We start from the raw sequence: 17,338 nt of genomic DNA, 5'->3' as shown, positions 1-17,338 counted from the left end.
CCACTGAAACTCAGTCAATGCATGCAAAAATGAAGTGTTCCTTTGGAAGGCCATGAGGTGGATTACTTTACACATACATGATGGACATACAAAGTGGCAAAACTACCTCTAGAAAGAGGTTATGACAACCCTAAAACTCACTGAAAAGGGCCTAAAATGGGTCAATGAAGCATGCAATGAAAGGTCCCTTTGAAAAGCCTTGAGGAGGATTGCTCTACACATGCATGAGGGACACAAAATATGGCCAAAAAGGCTCCGGACAGAGCTAAGGCAGACCTTAAAACTCACCAAATAGGGCCTGATATGTGACTTCACAACATGCAAGTAGGGGCCCCTTTGGAAGGTCAAAAGGGCCAACAAACAAGACAAGGAGAGAGGGGGTCACCCACCCTGATTTTGGCTCTCAAAATAGTGTGATAGCCACTGAAAATCCACTGGATTTCAGTGGCTAAGATGCCAAACAAATCATGAAATAAAGGCCTAGGTGCAAGGCTCAAAACAAGAGGCAAACAAGCATACAAGGGGGTAGATGACCCCCAATAGAAAAATGCCTTTAACCAAACTTCAAGAGGGGCTCAAAACAAGACTCTTTTCAGTTTTTGACAAACCTCGAAAATGCTTGCAAGCAAGGCTAAGATAGGAAGCAAAATAAGTCTACAAAGAGGGATGGAGCACACAAGGAGGTAGATGATCTCAAACAGAAAAGTGTCCTTAATCAAACTTCAAGAGGAGCCCAAAATAAGACACTTTTCAGTTTAAGACAAAACCCAAAAATGCTTGCAAATAGGGCTAAGTTATGAAGCAAAATAATGCAAAAATGGGGGAAATGATGACTTTCCCTTGTAGTACAGCAATACAGCAAGTTCTGGACCAAGAAGGTGAGCCTTCAACCTTTGAAAAACAGCTTCGGGGTGATTGAATGAATGGTGGAGGTGGTAGGCTATGAGGTGTAGTGTAAATGGCCAAGAATATTATGGTTTGAAGCTTGAAGAAAAGAGCTATCGAGGGTGGGGTGTATCTATTTCAGCCAAATGTTTTTAACCCTTGCAAATGGAGAGGGAAGGTTTGTTTTATAGAGGAAGAGAGCCAAGGCTTCTTGGAGAAGCCTCAAGAAAGGGTCAAAGCTTCTCAAAGAAGCTTAACCAAAAAGAAGCTTGACAAAAGGGTCAAGCTTCTCCTTGAAGCTAAGCAAAATGATCAAATATTCCTTAAGAAGACAAACAATAGGCTCAAAATCCCGGAGGAAGGGTCAAGTGCTTCACAGCTAGCACAGTTGTGTTGCACTTAAGAAGGCCAAAAAGCAGAAGGCTGGCCGACCAGCCAAGGTAGTCGGTTAACCACTCCCCCTGGTCAGCCGACCAGGGGTCAAAAGGGTCAAGGTGAAATGCTGGTCGGCCATACCAAAAAGGTGGCCACCAAGATGAGTAGAATACAGTTGTATGGTGAGAGACCAGAAATTGTGGCCCAGGGGAGAGGAAAACCAGCTTTCTAGCAAGGTTCAAAAGGGTCAGGAAGAAAAGCTGGTCGGCCTACCCATATTGGAGGCCTCCCAGATGAGTAAAACACAATGGTGGTATGGGAGACCAGAAATTATGGCCCAAAAGTGATAAAAACCAACTTTCTGTCAAGAAAATCGGCTGGAGGAGAGAGAAAATGATTTCTAAAAGAATTGTTGGTCTCCCACTATAGTACCACTTCCCAAATAATGAAAATAGGGTCCATACCAAAAATGAACCCTAACCGATGCAAAACGAGGGTTCGGGGTCCAAAACATGCGGCCTGGGGCCCCGAAAACAGGCTATTAGGTACCGGAAGTGGCGTGCAACCACGAAGGTGGTCTCTCGGGCCACAGTGTCCCTCAAAAGAGAGGAAACAAGGTGTGTGCCAAAACCCGGAGCAAGCGGAGGTAGTTAAGCGGTCCCAAACCGAGGCATACGACCAACGGCTCTGAAAATCGGAAACTGGTCTCCAAACGGAAAAAATGGCCTACGACCACGAAACGTAGCCTATGGCCACTGAGAGATGGTCTATGAGACCTCTCCCTCCCTTCAGGAAGAGAAAATAGAGAAAACAGGACCTGATTCGCAAACCGAGGCAAAGCACAAAAGAGCCCCGAAGTTCGGAGGCAAGGCTCGCAGCCGAGACTCTGAAACCTCAGAACGAGCACAATATGCATCATCACCGAGCGCTCAATTGGTGACGTCTGAGTCTTAAGGTCGGTCAAAAATGGGGTGTCTACAGTTCCCAGCAGCCATGTCGGGGTCCCATTCAATCCAACCATTGGGCTATCGAATTGCCCTAGATCATCCTAATGGTGGCCAAGCTCCTTGTAACATCTAACATACATGATGTCACAAGAGCTTCCCTAATCAATCAAGATACGCCTTACTTGGCAGCCTCCAATCTTCAAAGTTATTACCGACACATCGCTATGCGAATACTGCACCATAGCTAAATCCTCTTCAGTAAAAAAGATCATCAGCCCCTACTGTCCATATGTTATGGGCTTCTTCTGTTAGACCTGATAGACATACTACAAGCGCCTTACTCTCTGGGTCTCCCCTCGAATTTTATTCTCATTGACCCTCGAGTGAATCACGTTGATTACCCAAGGTCCATCTTCCTGCTGCGTTGGTGGTGGCGGCGGTGGTGTTGCTGTTTGGGGCAGCCTCGCGTGTTCCTCTATCTTCGCTTCATCTACTAGGTCTTTCAGGCGTCCTTGTCTAACCAGATCCTCTAGGTGTGACTTCAAAGCCCAGCATCCCTAAGTCATATGCCCGTCTCCGTTATGGTAAGCTCAATGCTTCCCAGTGCTCCTGTCCATGTACTCGCCAGGGACCTTCTCCGGTGCTCTGTGGTATGGCTGGTTCTTGATCCTCTCTAAGATCTTATAAATGGGGATCCTGAATACTATACTGACTGCCTGCATAGACCTCAATCCTGTTTTCAGCCTATTCGTGCCATTGTTTCCTCGGCTACGCTTCGGCGAGCCGTTTCTTTTTTCCTACTTTGCTCATGTGCCTTTTTAGCTTTCTTGTCTTCTTCTACTCTAGCGTACTTCTCAAACCGAGCCATGAGCTCTTCCATGCTCTTTGATAGGGTTTTTGCAAGAGATTGTTGGAGCAGGCAATCGTCATCCAAGCCGTTCGTGAAATAAATAACCACAAGTTCCTGGTCACAAGTTGAGATATGGTTGTAAACCTCGTAATATCTCTTGGCGTAAGCCCTGAGGCCTTCGCCATCGCTAATCTTTAGAGCCAATAGGGAGTCTACCCTCGATGGCTACGACTTGTTTGTAACGAAACTTGGCCACAAACATTTCGGCCAGGCCTTCCCAACTCTTTACACTTTCTTTTGGCAGTTTATGGAACCAATCCGATGCTATCTCTCCAAAGGATGATGGGAACACCTTGCACAATAATTGTTCATTCCCACTCCACAAAGCTGTCGAATTCAAATATAAACCAACATGAAAGTTTGGATCAGACTTACCATCATAGATTTGAAACCTCGACATGTTGAATCTTTTTAGAGCCTCGAACGCATCCAACTCCACCAAGAATGGTGATATGCAGAAAAGTAGAAGACAGAGAGTAAATGGCAAAGGTATGATTATGTTGATCTATGACAGAGAGGAAAAATATTTTATGGTAAGGCCTTTCATTTTCTTCTTCATCCTCTTCATTTCTCTCATTTTTCTTCTTCTTCTCCTTCTTATATTATTTTGTCACCATCAGATCCAGGGAAGAAGTGATGGTAGTGATGTGGTGGAGATGGACGTTATTTTTGCTAAAAAATGGTCGGACAAATATTGTCAGAAAATAGTGACGGTGGAAGTCAATGATCGGAGAACTATAAAAAATGTCACTAGAAAATTATTTCTAGATACCGAAGGAGGTCTTCGACGATTGGAGATGGGAGATAGAGATCGGAGATATTTTTTAATGGTCAAAGACGACAACCAAGAGGCGATAGTTAGGCGGTGGGAGTGTTATGATATTACTGATAATGTGGATGAAGAATATGATGAGAGGGTACTTTGGAAATATTGATAGATATATGAAAAATGAGTAGGACTTATAGGTAAATAATTTTGCTTAACAAGACTAACCAGTAAGTCCAACTAAATATTTATGCCCAACCCTCTATCGGCCTAAATTATAATTCTAAACCGTATAAACTATAGATAAGCCTTGCGTGCTAATGCACCCATATCCACCCTTAAGCTTGGGTTCCACACATAGCTTGTTTCGAGTAGTTTGTTACAAATAAAAAATTAATAATGAAAAAGTATAAATTTTAGTACTCTTTTATTTCTCATTAATTAATTTTTTAAACTTATTTAAATTATTTATGTCTCATAAGTTATAAATAAAAGTTGCATCAACACTTTAACACAAATTTAATAAATAAATAAATAAAAAAAAGTGAATAATCTCATAAGTTACATGGGATATGTTTGGGAACCAAACATTTTAGTCAAAAAGTCGTAATAATTTATCAAATCATTCTCCCTACTTTTTTGTTCGTAGAAAATTTGAAGAAAAAAAAAAATCACTAAAAAGGTTAATTCCCAAACAAGCCCTAAATAAAGCCATAATTCCATTTTTCTCAATAATTTATCAAATCATTTTCCCTACTTTTTTATTCGTAGAAAATTTGAAAAAAAAAACAAAAAAAATCACTAAAAAGGTTAATTCCCAAACAAGCCCTAAATAAAGCCATAATTCCATTTTTGCCCCATGACAAGGTTGTGGAAATACACTCCTCTAGAGGGTGCATTTTCTCAATATGATAGAGAACAAAACTACAATAAATTAATCATTCTGTTATTCTGTAATATCTATCTGCATACTGAACTCATTTTTTAATTGAAAAACTAGATTCCCCAAATTCCTTTAAGAACAATAAAAATATTAACTTATTCCAGAATATTGGACTAGTCATCAATTGTTCTAGCATCTTGTGCTGTCACCAACCACTATATGATTCCTTGAACTTCTATAAAATTAGACAGATCTTGAGATTAGGGAATATGGAACTTTCACTTTTTATTTAAATATTCTACATTTGGTTTACGTGTTATTATTCAAAAATTATGTCCTCACAGAAAGCATTCCTATGTTGTGGTCGGAGACTACTTGTCGTGGTCAGATGTTGAAAACTTGTGCAGCGTCGACATGATTTTCCGGCAAGGATGATTTGAGGACGTAACCTTTCGAGCTTCTTGGACGTCCACAGTGTGTTGGCTGATGGATTTGACCTTGTTTACTATCAATTCATGAGTTGCAATTTTTTCTGCAGGATAGTAGGTGCGTATGCAACACTTTCGTCATTCCTATTTTGTTCTCAATTCATGAAATTTTCCTCTGTTTTTATTTTTATTTTTTGTCAAAGAAATGAGGTTTTATCTCATCAAAAAAAAAAAAAAAAAACAAACAAACAAACACCTCCACTGTGCTACTAGATAGAGAACCGTACTTGATAAAGAAGCAAGATGTCTACCATATGTACTTTTTTTTTTTTTTGAAATTAGTACTATATGCACCTTGTTATTATTATTATTTTTTTGGTATATGTTAGGTATGTTTGTGGTAAATCTTATGTTATTTTTTTGATAGACTTACGATAATTTGATATTCAAAATTAAAATTATTCAAAAAATTTCTGATGAAAAAATTGGTAACATTATGACAAAAAATACTTTTATTTTTTTCTCTCACCCCTTATATTACAAGAGTAACATAATTTTTTTTTTTTTTTTTTGTCTCTAACATTATTTGTTCCCTTGAAAAATGCAGTCCGCTTGGAATACTTCCTCGACGGTAAGTACCCCTACTCCATCCATTTTTTTTATTCTCTCAAAAATATAGACTACAAATGTTTTTAAAAATGCACCATTGGTATTGTGATCGGTGGAAAAGATGAATAGATGAGGTATTGTATTGAGTGATTGAGTAACCTGGGGCATGATGAATGATGATTGATTAGAGAGTATAAACACGTGATAATCCGAGAGTATTCTATAATTTTCCCATTGTCACACAGTAATGGTTCCAAAATAAGACATTCTAAGTGGTTGGATCTTCAGCTGATATTTTCATTGCTATTCAAGACACCTTCAATCACTTAATAATATCTCTGTTTAGAATAATTGAATGCCTCATTTGGTTTACTTGCTTTTCTCTGATTACTTCTTGTAGTTTTTGTTTCTTTTAACTGCCTTAATCACACAGCTGAATCTTTGTTTCACTTCTCTTACAGATCATTTTTTTCTCATCATCAAAATCATTGGTAAATCCTCATTCCTCTCCTTCAATGATCATAAGGGAAAAGTTATCTTCTAATATGAAGTAAATGACCCACAAGCCGGGGCGGAACCAGGAGTAGACGATTAGGGGGGCCAAAAATAAGGTTTCAACAAATCCAAATTGTCGGGTCAAGATATGTTTAAACGATTTAAATAATTATTAAAATTAATAAATCATTATTAAAAATAAGTTAATAAAAAATGAGAACATTCTAAGTATGCTATAGAAATTTGAACATCAGTGATGAACCAGTAGAAAAATACAAAGGACAAATTACGACGACGGTCCTGTGTTTTGCTTCTCGTGTCATTTTGGTCCTCATGATTTTAATTGGCTCGATTTTGACCATAAATTTATGATTTTGCCTTAATTTGGTCCAAATGATTACTACTCTTAATTTTTTTTTATTTATGAAAATACACACATAAATGGCATCTGCGTATTTTTAAGGAAAAAATAATAAACTTATTCAACTCAGTGAGTTAATTTTAATCAATTCAGCGATAATTTTTTGTAAAAAATACTAACGATATTATCAATTATATCAATTTGACACAAAATCTAAAATTAATGATCAAATTTGAATCAATTGAAAATGTAGGGACCAAATTAGATAAGAGGCAAAATATACAGACTAGTGGCGTAATTCGCCCAAATACAAATAATAAGTAATGTCACATAATTTACATTATACATGAATAGTATTATAGTAATAGATTATAGATCACACTGTATAAAAGGTACATACCATATGCTATTTTAAAACTACATCATAATTAATGATTCGTAACAAAGCCGTAATACTTCATAACTTTTGTCAACACAAAAGACAACAATTAATTATTTTTTAAAAGAAAAAACAAATCAGTAAAAGAAAAGGCTTCAAAGCTGTAAAATCTCACTTTAAAATTTTTCCCAAATGATATGAATGGTTACCTATCAATTATTGAATTGTGTAAGAATTAAACACTTGCGACAAAAACTTTACACACCATCACGGATGAATTTAGGAATATTATTTGAATCTTTGCAAAACTCATGACTAAAATGTATAACTTTGGGGGGCCAAATATAATTAAGTTATACAAACTATACAATTTTCTTATACATCATTTAGGATGTTGTGGAAACTACCAGGGCCAGGCCCCCAAACCCCCCTCCTTCCGCCCCTGTCCACAAGAATATGAATATGATGCATCGACGACAAAGAAAATGGAATTTGAAACACAGATACTTGATCTTCAATAAATTGTCCAAACTACGTGAGATTGATTCATATTTTCATAAACTTCTTCAATGATCAAATTGTTTTGAAGGACTTTTTGCCAATTAGGCCATTTTTCTTCATTTTGACATCTTGTGATTTTCATACACGGGAGGAATCCTTTCACCAAGAATTCCATTAGCATTATGTATGCTTGCATTTTTAATTCATAAATTTACGAGAAGGCATTTATCGATGTTTGATAGTATTGAGGATTATCTACGAAGCCAAAACCATCTCATGCCTATTAGCTACTCTTACTCAGAGATTAAAAAGATGACCAAAGGATTCAAGAACAATTTAGGAGAAGGAGGCTATGGTTCTGTATATAAAGGAAAACTTAGAAGTGGTAATCTTGTAGCGATAGAAGTATTGGGCAAGCCCAAAGCCAATGGGCAAGAATTCGTCAACGAAGTAGCTACCATAGGAAGGATTTATCATGTTAATGAGGTTCAACTAATTGGATATTGTGCCGAGAGATCTAAGCAAGCTCTTATTTATGACTTCATGCCTAATGGGTCACTTGAAAAGTATATATTTTCTCAAGAAGGAGATATCTCATTGAGTTGCAAACAAATGTATGAAATTTCTCTAGGAGTTGCTCGCAGGATAGAATATTTGCATCGAGTTTGTAATATGCAGATCTTGCATTTTGATATCAAGCCTCACAACATTCTACTTGATGAGAATTTCACTCAAAAAGTTTCTGATTTTGGGCTTGCAAAATCGTATGCAACAAACGATAGTATTGTGACTTTGACAGCAGCGAGGGGAACAATGGATTATACGGATCCACAGTTGTTCTACAAAAACATTGGAGGTATTTCATATAAAGCTGATGTTTATAGTTTCGGAATGTTGTTGATGGAAATGGCTAGCAGGATGAGAAATTTGAATACCTTTGCTGAACATACAAGCCAAATTTACTTCTCTTCTTGGATTTATGATCAATTCAAAGAAGGAACGGACATACAAATGGGAGAAACCAATGAGGAGGAAAGGGTGATGGTGAATAAGCTGGTAATAGTAGCTTTGTGGTGCATACAAATGCAGCCTAGTGACCGCCCTTCGATGAACAAAGTTGTGGAAATGCTTGAAGGGGATGTTGAACAACGGCAAATGCCTTCCAAACCTTTTATGTGCCCGCAAGAGAGGCCTATTGAAGAACATAGATTTGACACCAATCCTACCAAGTTGTCTATGCTATCAAGTGAATGCATAAATTCTGTCACTTTGGATGTAAGTGAACCTTAAACTGTTTTGTATCAATTCAAACACTCTGTTTTTATGTATTTTGATTGTTGACATCCTCTATTCCTCACGTAATTGAGGCAAACTTTCCAATGTATGATAGGGAAATTATGCAACCTCGGATTAAATTTTGGTATGAAAACTTGGTATGTTGTTCAAATGGCTGTGTTTGGATTGCATTTCAATTTTGTTCTTCTATTGATTGTTTTCACCAGTGAAGCTTATATGGTACGACACTGTAGTTGTTTGTAGTTCAATAAACTTTCACCTTTTATCAAAAAAAGTATTATTCAATAAAAAGAAATATGAAATTTTCCTAGCATTTCTTCTAAAAAGATCATGATCATTTGATCTCGCTTGGTTTTGGTTTTTAGAAAATGCTTTTCAGAAAAATTTACTTTTTATTTTCTGTATTTTTTTTTTGTTTTTAAAGATTCTTTTATAAATATTTTAAGTAATTTTTTTAAATTTTTAGACACATTTAACATAAATACATTTAAAAAGTATAATATTTGTGATTTTTTTTTATAAAAAAAATTCACTAAATATCAAAAATATAAAAAATACAAAAATTCAGTACATTTTTCATATTTTTGTATATTTATTAATTTTTTAAAATATTTTTTCACAAATATTTTACTATTTAGATACATCTAAAACAGTTAAAAAATTACTTAAAATTTTAAAAATATTCACTAAAAAACAAAAAAAATACTCCCTCCGTCCCAAAATATTAGTCCCTTATTCCATTTTTCATTGTCCCAAAATATTAGTCCCTCTTTATAAATCAAGTACAAAAATAATGTAAATTTCCTATTTTGCCCTTCTTTTAAATTAATAAACAATTTAAAAAGTACAATTATGACATTGATATTCCCAAAAAATGTACTATCAAAAGGGTAATTTTGGAAAACCAACTTTTTTTCAAATGCAATAAGTGTACTACCAAAAAAAGTTGGATTCCCTAAAAGGGACCAATATTTTGGGACGGAGGGAGTACAAAAAATAAAAAACTCAACTTTTAGAAAGTTGAAACCAAACATTTATATTCAGAAAACTGAAACGTCAATTTTTAATGTTCCCCTTTTTCTTTTTAAATTCATTAATTAAAACAAATACTGAGTTTGCATTGCTTTCTTTGAAACTGAGCTCTATTCATCTCATTTTTGTTTCAACAACTTGGTCTTTTCTTGTTGATTTTGCTGCAATTAGTTTATTCATTTTTTCCTATTTGGTTGTGTTGGAAATTATAACAAAAATAAAAGATTACTCAAAAAACAAAAAGTGGAAACACAAAATACTCAAAAACAGAATTTGGGTCCTTTTAAAACCAAACAATTTGATTAATATCTGGGACAATTATGACTAACTTGTTTATTAAAAAGTCATATTGTAAATTTCAGTGATAAATTTATTATTATAAAAATATTTTTTAAATTATATAATTTAATTTCTTACATTTATCATGTCATATTTCAATACAAATTAAATAAAAATTAAATAAATCTCACGAACAAAAGTCAAAATATCCAATCCTTTTATCAATTTGATAAATTTATTATATCATTATTTACACAAAACAAATTCAAAAAAATTCAAACTTTTGCTTGTCATTAAAATAAGAAGTAAATACGTAAAAATAAATAAATAAATAAATAAATTATGAATAAATAAGTCTTACTAATAAAATATGTCGATAATCAACCTATCTACTCCAAAATTGGGGCTTTCATACGCGATATCTGGATCGGTAACTTTCTTCGGTTCGAACGCGGCGAGTCGACTCATCTGCTCTTTCGACTCAGTTTCGACAAGAAGATGAAGTGAGCCCTAAAAAGCTAGAAGAGGAATCAGAAATTAAAAAAAGAAGATTCAAAATGAAGATGAAAACAATCATGAAGATGAAGATGAAGATGACGAATTTGATTGGAGGTCCCGAACCCACTCGTTACGGCGATTGGGGGCGAAACGGTATTTAGAATTTTTTAATTTGTGGTTAGCGGTTGAGTATTAAGACTGAATGATGAATGAATAAAGGGTTTATTATATTTTATATCCCTAAATTGTTGTCAAATTATCTATTTTGTCCTAAACTATTAATCGAGTAGAGTAAGTCTCTAAAATTTATTTAATTCCTAAACTATCGATGGAATATATTAATTATCTAAAGGATTAATTACACAAAAAAAAAAAAACTCAGGGTTTTGTGCATTTTTCATTTTAAATTATAAGTTTTCAATTTTAACAAATTAAACCACATCCTTCTACCCGTGTTTCAATCTGGCCCTCCGTCCATCTCCGTTATCTTAAACTAACAGAAATTTGGGCAGAATTTTATATTCAAACTTACATATTCAAACACTTGTATCTCCCTCATCGTAATTCGTCCCATTTTTGCGTCGTTGGATTCACCTCATGGCCTAGTTATCATTCCAACCCTCATACGCCTTGTTCCACATCTTTTTGAATATTGTCAGAGCTCTGAGAGTTATCTAAAAGTAAGAATTTTTCTCTCTTTGGGCAAAATTTTCAGATTCAAACTTACATGTTGAAGAACTTGAATCTCTCTCGTCGTAACTCCGTTTTGTCTTATTTTTGAGTCGTTGGATTCATCTTGTGGCCTAGTCTTCATTCCACCTCTTATATACCTTATTTCACCTCTTTTTGCGTGATATCAAAGCTCCAAAAGTTAGCCAAAAATAAGATTTTTTTTTTCTCTATCTCCATGCTTCTTCCTTCGTCCTTCCTTTCGACAATTATTCTCTCTTTTCTTCTTTCTTCATGGCCCTTCCACTAGGCTCGCGGTGGCCACCGAACCTCCGACAGTGGTGGTGTCATCAAGTATGGAGGTATATGACTTACAAGAAGGGGAAGAAACGTAAGGGTGGAGGAAGGGCCATGAAAGAAGAGGAAAAAAGAGAATAATTGTAGAAAGAAATGAGGAAGGAATAGAAGATAGATGGGGAAGAAGAGAGAGAGAGAGAGAGAGAGGGAGAGAGAGAGAAATCCTATTTTCGGCCAACTTTTGGAGCTTCGACAGTGTGCAAAAAGAGGTGGAACAAAGCATATGAGGAATGAAATAAAAACTAGGCCATGAGATGAATCCAACGACATGAAAATGAGGCAAAACGGAGTTACGACGAGGGAGATACAAGTTTTTGAACATGTGAGTTCGAATATGAAAATTTTGCCCAAAGAGAGAAAAATCTTATTTTTAGCTAACTTTTGGAGCTCTGAAGGCATGCAAAAAGAGGTAGAACAAGGTGTATGAGGGGTATAATGAAAACTAGGCCCTGAGGTGAATCCAACGACGCAAAAATGAAGCGAAATGGAGTTACGACAAGGGAGATACAAGTGCTTGAACATGTGGGTTTCAATCTGAAATTCTGCCCAGATTTTCGTTAGTTTAATATGACGGAGATGGACGGAGGGGCCGGATCGAAATACAGATGGAAGAATGGGGTTTAATTTGTCGAAATTGAAAACCTGGGGTTTAAAATGAAAAAGGTGTGAAACCCTGGGGTTTTTTTGTGTGTAATTAACCCTTATCTAAAATATTTAATTCAAACTTATTTAGCTCGTTATAAAATTAAAATATAAGTTCATAAGTATTATAAATTGGTAAAATACTCTATTTAGTTAAAATTTTATTCAAAAAAATCTTAAATTTTTATATTTTAAAAAAATGTTTTATTTCGTTGTATGTTTGCACTAGATAGAATAAAACTTTAAGAATTTTTTGTAATAAAATCTTAATTAGGTAAGGTATTTTACTAATTTATGAAGCATATATTTAAATATGTTTGAATTACATATTTTAGACTTAATAGATTCAATCAATAGTTTAGAGACTAAATATATTTTGATTTATATACTTTAAAAACTTAGTCGACTCAATCAATAATTCAGGACTAAGTAGACAATTTGGTGATAGTTTAAGGGTAGAAAGTGTAATAAATCCATGAATAAATTTTATTGTTGTTTGATGTTTTTATTTTTCTCTTTCTCTTTGATTTTGATTGTTGATGATGGTTGAGATTGGAGACTTCAAACTCACCATGCTTCCTAGAAGAAAAGATTTCCTATAGATTGGCCATTGGTGTTATGCATGCTGATAAACTACTTTGATATGAATACAAAAAAAACATAAACCTTTCTGATGCAAAGTGCCCCATTGTAACATGATAATTAATACAAAGGCAATGCTCAAGATGTATTATTGAAAACTACAGTAATACGTCAACACACAATTAATTCTAAGTGCAATTGCTAAGAACAATGAGATTAATTTCTATTATACATTATACAATCATTAAAATTTCCCATAAAATATCACTAATTTATTCTCTCACTCAGATTCAAAAATTACATCTAACTCACTAGTAAAAGTTGTACGACCCATTGTTCGCCTCGTTGGCATTGGATTGTGGAGGAAAACGGATTGGGAGGAACTGTCAGAGTGCCTTCATCTCCCTCCAGCATTTGCACCACAGCTTTCATCGATGGCCAGTGTATTGGATACCACTATATGTACCAAAGTCCCACCATTGTTAGTTTCTTCACAATCTTTGCATCTCACTCCTCATCAATTTGAACTCCTAGCTCTTCTCCTTTATCCAAACGCTTGTAAATCCATTCCGTAAAGTAAATTTTGCTTGTGTTCTGTGTTATAGTAATTTTCCTCGCTCCAACAATTTCTAGCAACAACATTCCAAAACTATAAATATCTGATTTGTCTGACATATTCCCAAAGTTTCTACTGCATCTCGACCGTGTAGCATAACGTCCACACCCATTCTTTCCAAATCAAGTAACAACTCCTTCCGTCCCGTGAGCAAACTTGCCAAATTCCCATACCCTTTCGGCTAAGAGCATCGGCAACAGTATTGGCTTTACCAAGGTAGTAATGGATTTGCAGATCATAATCTTTGATAAGTTCTAACCATCGTCTTTGTCGCATATCCAACTCCTTTTGAGTGAAAACGTACTTAAGGCTCTTATGATCTTCAAAGCAAAGACTACTACAGCTAGTTCAAGGTCGTGCATGGGAGAGTTCTTTTCATGAGGTTTAAGTTGGCGAGAGGCATATACGATGACCCTTCCATTCGATAAGGAGTTTTGGAAATGGACTGAGTTCTTGGCATTACATCAATTGTAAACTCAATTTCGCGATCAACTAACTCTCCCGGTAATTCCTCTGGAAAAACATCTGGAAAATCACGAACGACTGGGATTGCATCAATGCCCCCATCCGCTGGTTGCCCACCAAAATACTACATAAATACCCCTGACAACCCTTTTGTAATAATTTACACGCCTTCATTGCGAAGATCAAATAAGGTGGGGAAATCACCCCCTATCCCTCGAAAATAAACTCAGACTGTCCCAGAGGTTGGAAGGTAACTTGTTTAGACATACAATCAATAGTCGCGTGACATTCACTTAACCAATCCATCCCCAAAATTATGTCAAAGTAAGCCATGTCAAGAGGTAACAAATTGGCTTCTACCCGAACATCCCCAATTAGAATTTCACATGCAAAATAAATAGACGCACATACCATAGACTCTCCCAATGGTGAGGACACACACAAGACATAAAGTAGCGGTTCAATAGGTCTATTTAAATGACTAGCAAATGCTTTTGACACAAAAGAGTAGGTAGAGCCCGAATCAAATAACACGTGCAGAATAACCATTAACAAAAAATGTACCTGATACCACAGCCTTGGTATTCTGCACATCACCTGGAATCAGCGCAAACACTCTTCCCTGCCTAGCGATATCTTTAGCATTGATGGGTTTTACAGTTGCCTTTGCGGTTGGGGTTAGAGTCAAACCGACTGAACTTGTGGTAGTTCGATTTCCATTCTATCGATCTCTTTGCGGGCACTCCCTTGCTAAATGACCCATCTTGCCATACTTGAAGCATGCCCCTGTTATCCAGTAACAAGTCCCACGGTGCCTCTTTCCACAATCCGGACAAATTGGTGTAGAGTCACGGGTAGAGGCGGAAGTACTCAAAGTTCCCGTATTCAATTTCTTGTTCGGTGGTGTCACTCATCGCCTTGAGGCTTAGGTATTCTGCCTTTTCCCTTTCCATTCTGAGACTCGGTTTTGAGCGGCAATATTACCTTCAGCTATTACTGCCCTTTCTAACACATCAACATATGTAGCAAATTTCAGCAAATGGATTCGGTCGAGAATAGCAGTCCGTAATTCTCCTTCAAACTTTCTTGCCTCTTTGTAGTCCGTGTCCACCATATGTGGTGCGAAACGGTCTAATTTAACAAATTGAGCTTCATACTCAGCAACAGTTCTGTTCCCTTGTCTCAAGGTCTCAAACTCAAGCACTTTCTTGTCTCGCATACATTGTGGAAAATATTTATCATAGAACAACTCCAAAAATCGAGCCCATGTTAACTCTTGGTGTTCAACTCTTGTGAGCATCCACCACCTCCGCGCTTCATCTTCTAGAGTAAAGGCAGCAAGTTGCACTTTTTAGGCTTCAGTACATGGAAAAACCTCAAATAACTTTTCTATGCTCAACACCCATGCTTATGCTTTCATTGGTTCAATTCCCCGCTTGAATGAGGGTGGCTTCATCTTCTTGAATTCTTTCGTGAGCGTAATCGTTCGGTCCTCAGCTTGATAATCTTGTACCACTGGCAGTGGTATAGGTGTCGGTGGCGGTGGTGGTTGCTGTTGTTGTTGCTGTTGTTGCCTCAAAGTTTCTACCATCTCTATAATCATCATTTCCATTCTATCCAACCATACGGAGGTAGCACCTTCCGAATCATCCATCCTTGTTCTCACCATAATCTGCATATCAATCAATTATAGTACACAAGAATATACAAGATACATTGGTTTTATAACACTTGGCATTAATCATACGAATCTCGTTGCTATATCTCATTTTGTATGCACCAAGAAATGCTATGCATGTAACCTAAATCTTTTCTAGACTCTCTGAAGCTCAATGGACCCGTGTGTAAGATAGTAACTTGGCTCTGATACCAGCTGTCACAACCCAAACCTGCCCCTAAAAGTTTGCGCATGACCGGTCCATACCTAGGCCTCAAAACCAAATTTCCTTAAGTTTTACTCAACATTGGGGCCTGAACGGAAGCAAATATGATATTAAAATATATCATCCATTGAGTTGTGTCTAAATGTCAGGATCTTAATACAGTATAGCATACATATATACGTTTATATTAAGTTCACACATATAAGTCTATACAAGGGTAGCAAGCAACTCAAAAATTACATATTAACAAGTATCTAAGACAATTCATCCAAAAACTAGTTACACATGCCAACATAAGGAACCGGCCAAATGAAGACAAAAGGCCACTTCGAGTGACTCGGCAAAATAGACCCAGCAAAAGGCACCTGCAGCTGACCTAAGGTTGTCTTGCAGGCTGATTACCTACAAAACATTCATAAAAACAGAGTGAGCAAGGCTCAACGAATAATAGCAATGCGAAAAGAATATGTGCACGAGTATAACTCTTGTAATGCATATTCATAAATTTTAAGTCAATCTTATTTACATTCCCTTTCTCTGAACAGCCTTGGGCCCACTTAGAACAGAACGGCCTTAGGCCCAATGTAGTACAGAATGGCCTTAGGCCTAATGTCATACATAACGGCCTTAGGCCCAATGTCATACATAACGGCATTAGGCCCATTGTAATAGTAAAACGGCCTTAGGCCCATTATTCCTAACAGGACAAAACGACCTCAGGTCCATATCTCATGCGCTAATGTTCAATCATTCCACTTATTCTATCAAATATAACTCATATAACATAAGCTATTTGAGAGAAAAATAGAGTAGATATTGGATAACACATGTGAGAACAATACGTGTAAGAAACAAATCATTACATTACTATTACTCACTATGATGTGGATGAACAATAGTACCCTCTTGCACGTGCCCTACACACAGTACACAACTCTTAAGTACATCACTTTTCTTTAGTTTTCTCTTTTTATTCTATGTTCGATTCGCTAAATTCCATTCAATTAAACACGTTACAGAAGCATCAAATGGTCGTGTTAACATGATCAGAGGGTTGAAAAGAGCAAAAGAAATTAGCAGAATTTTTCCATCTTTGGCCGCACGTGCGGGAGTCCTTCATCGCACGTGCGGCTCCGTACGCGCATTTATTTCAGAATGCAATCTTGGTCTCCCTTATTTTTCGCACATCCATATGTGATCCTCGTACGTGCGGTTGTGTTCCCGTACGTACGGCCATGAACCCCGCACGTGCGGTTCTTGCTCTGTTCCTAGGCAGTCCGAACATCATCAAGAATTAAACTTTCCAAAGGCATTTCTAAGGGCAAATATGAGCAATATCTCTCCAATATCATATTATGTGAACATAATAAACATGAATTCATACATAAATAGATCATAATTCACTTTAAGCAATTTATACAAGTTAATAATCACATTTCTTTTCATCTTTTTATAGTTAAACAATGTAGATACAAACATT

At 36.3% G+C, this 17,338-nt stretch overlaps 1 pseudogene across 2 annotated transcripts; it reads left to right on the top strand.

Annotated features, from left to right (window-relative positions):
* Positions 1 to 5,077: 5,077 nt before the first annotated feature.
* Positions 5,078 to 8,941, top strand: LOC145790149 (rust resistance kinase Lr10 pseudogene; annotated as a pseudogene). Of its 2 annotated transcripts, XR_014328794.1 has the most exons (3): positions 5,078 to 5,312; positions 5,802 to 5,825; positions 6,265 to 8,941. The product of XR_014328794.1 is annotated as a rust resistance kinase Lr10 pseudogene, transcript variant X2 (transcript). The 2 variants fall into 2 exon arrangements; XR_014328793.1 differs by having other exon boundaries at positions 5,802 to 8,941.
* Positions 8,942 to 17,338: the final 8,397 nt, after the last annotated feature.

The sequence above is a fragment of the Camellia sinensis genome, chromosome 5 (genome assembly GCF_055761805.1).
Source record: "Camellia sinensis isolate YWXY chromosome 5, ASM5576180v1, whole genome shotgun sequence".
In the NCBI taxonomy this organism is placed as follows: domain Eukaryota; kingdom Viridiplantae; phylum Streptophyta; class Magnoliopsida; order Ericales; family Theaceae; genus Camellia; species Camellia sinensis.
Note: the sequence above shows the minus strand (reverse complement) of the source record. Positions and strands in the feature narration are given on the sequence as shown.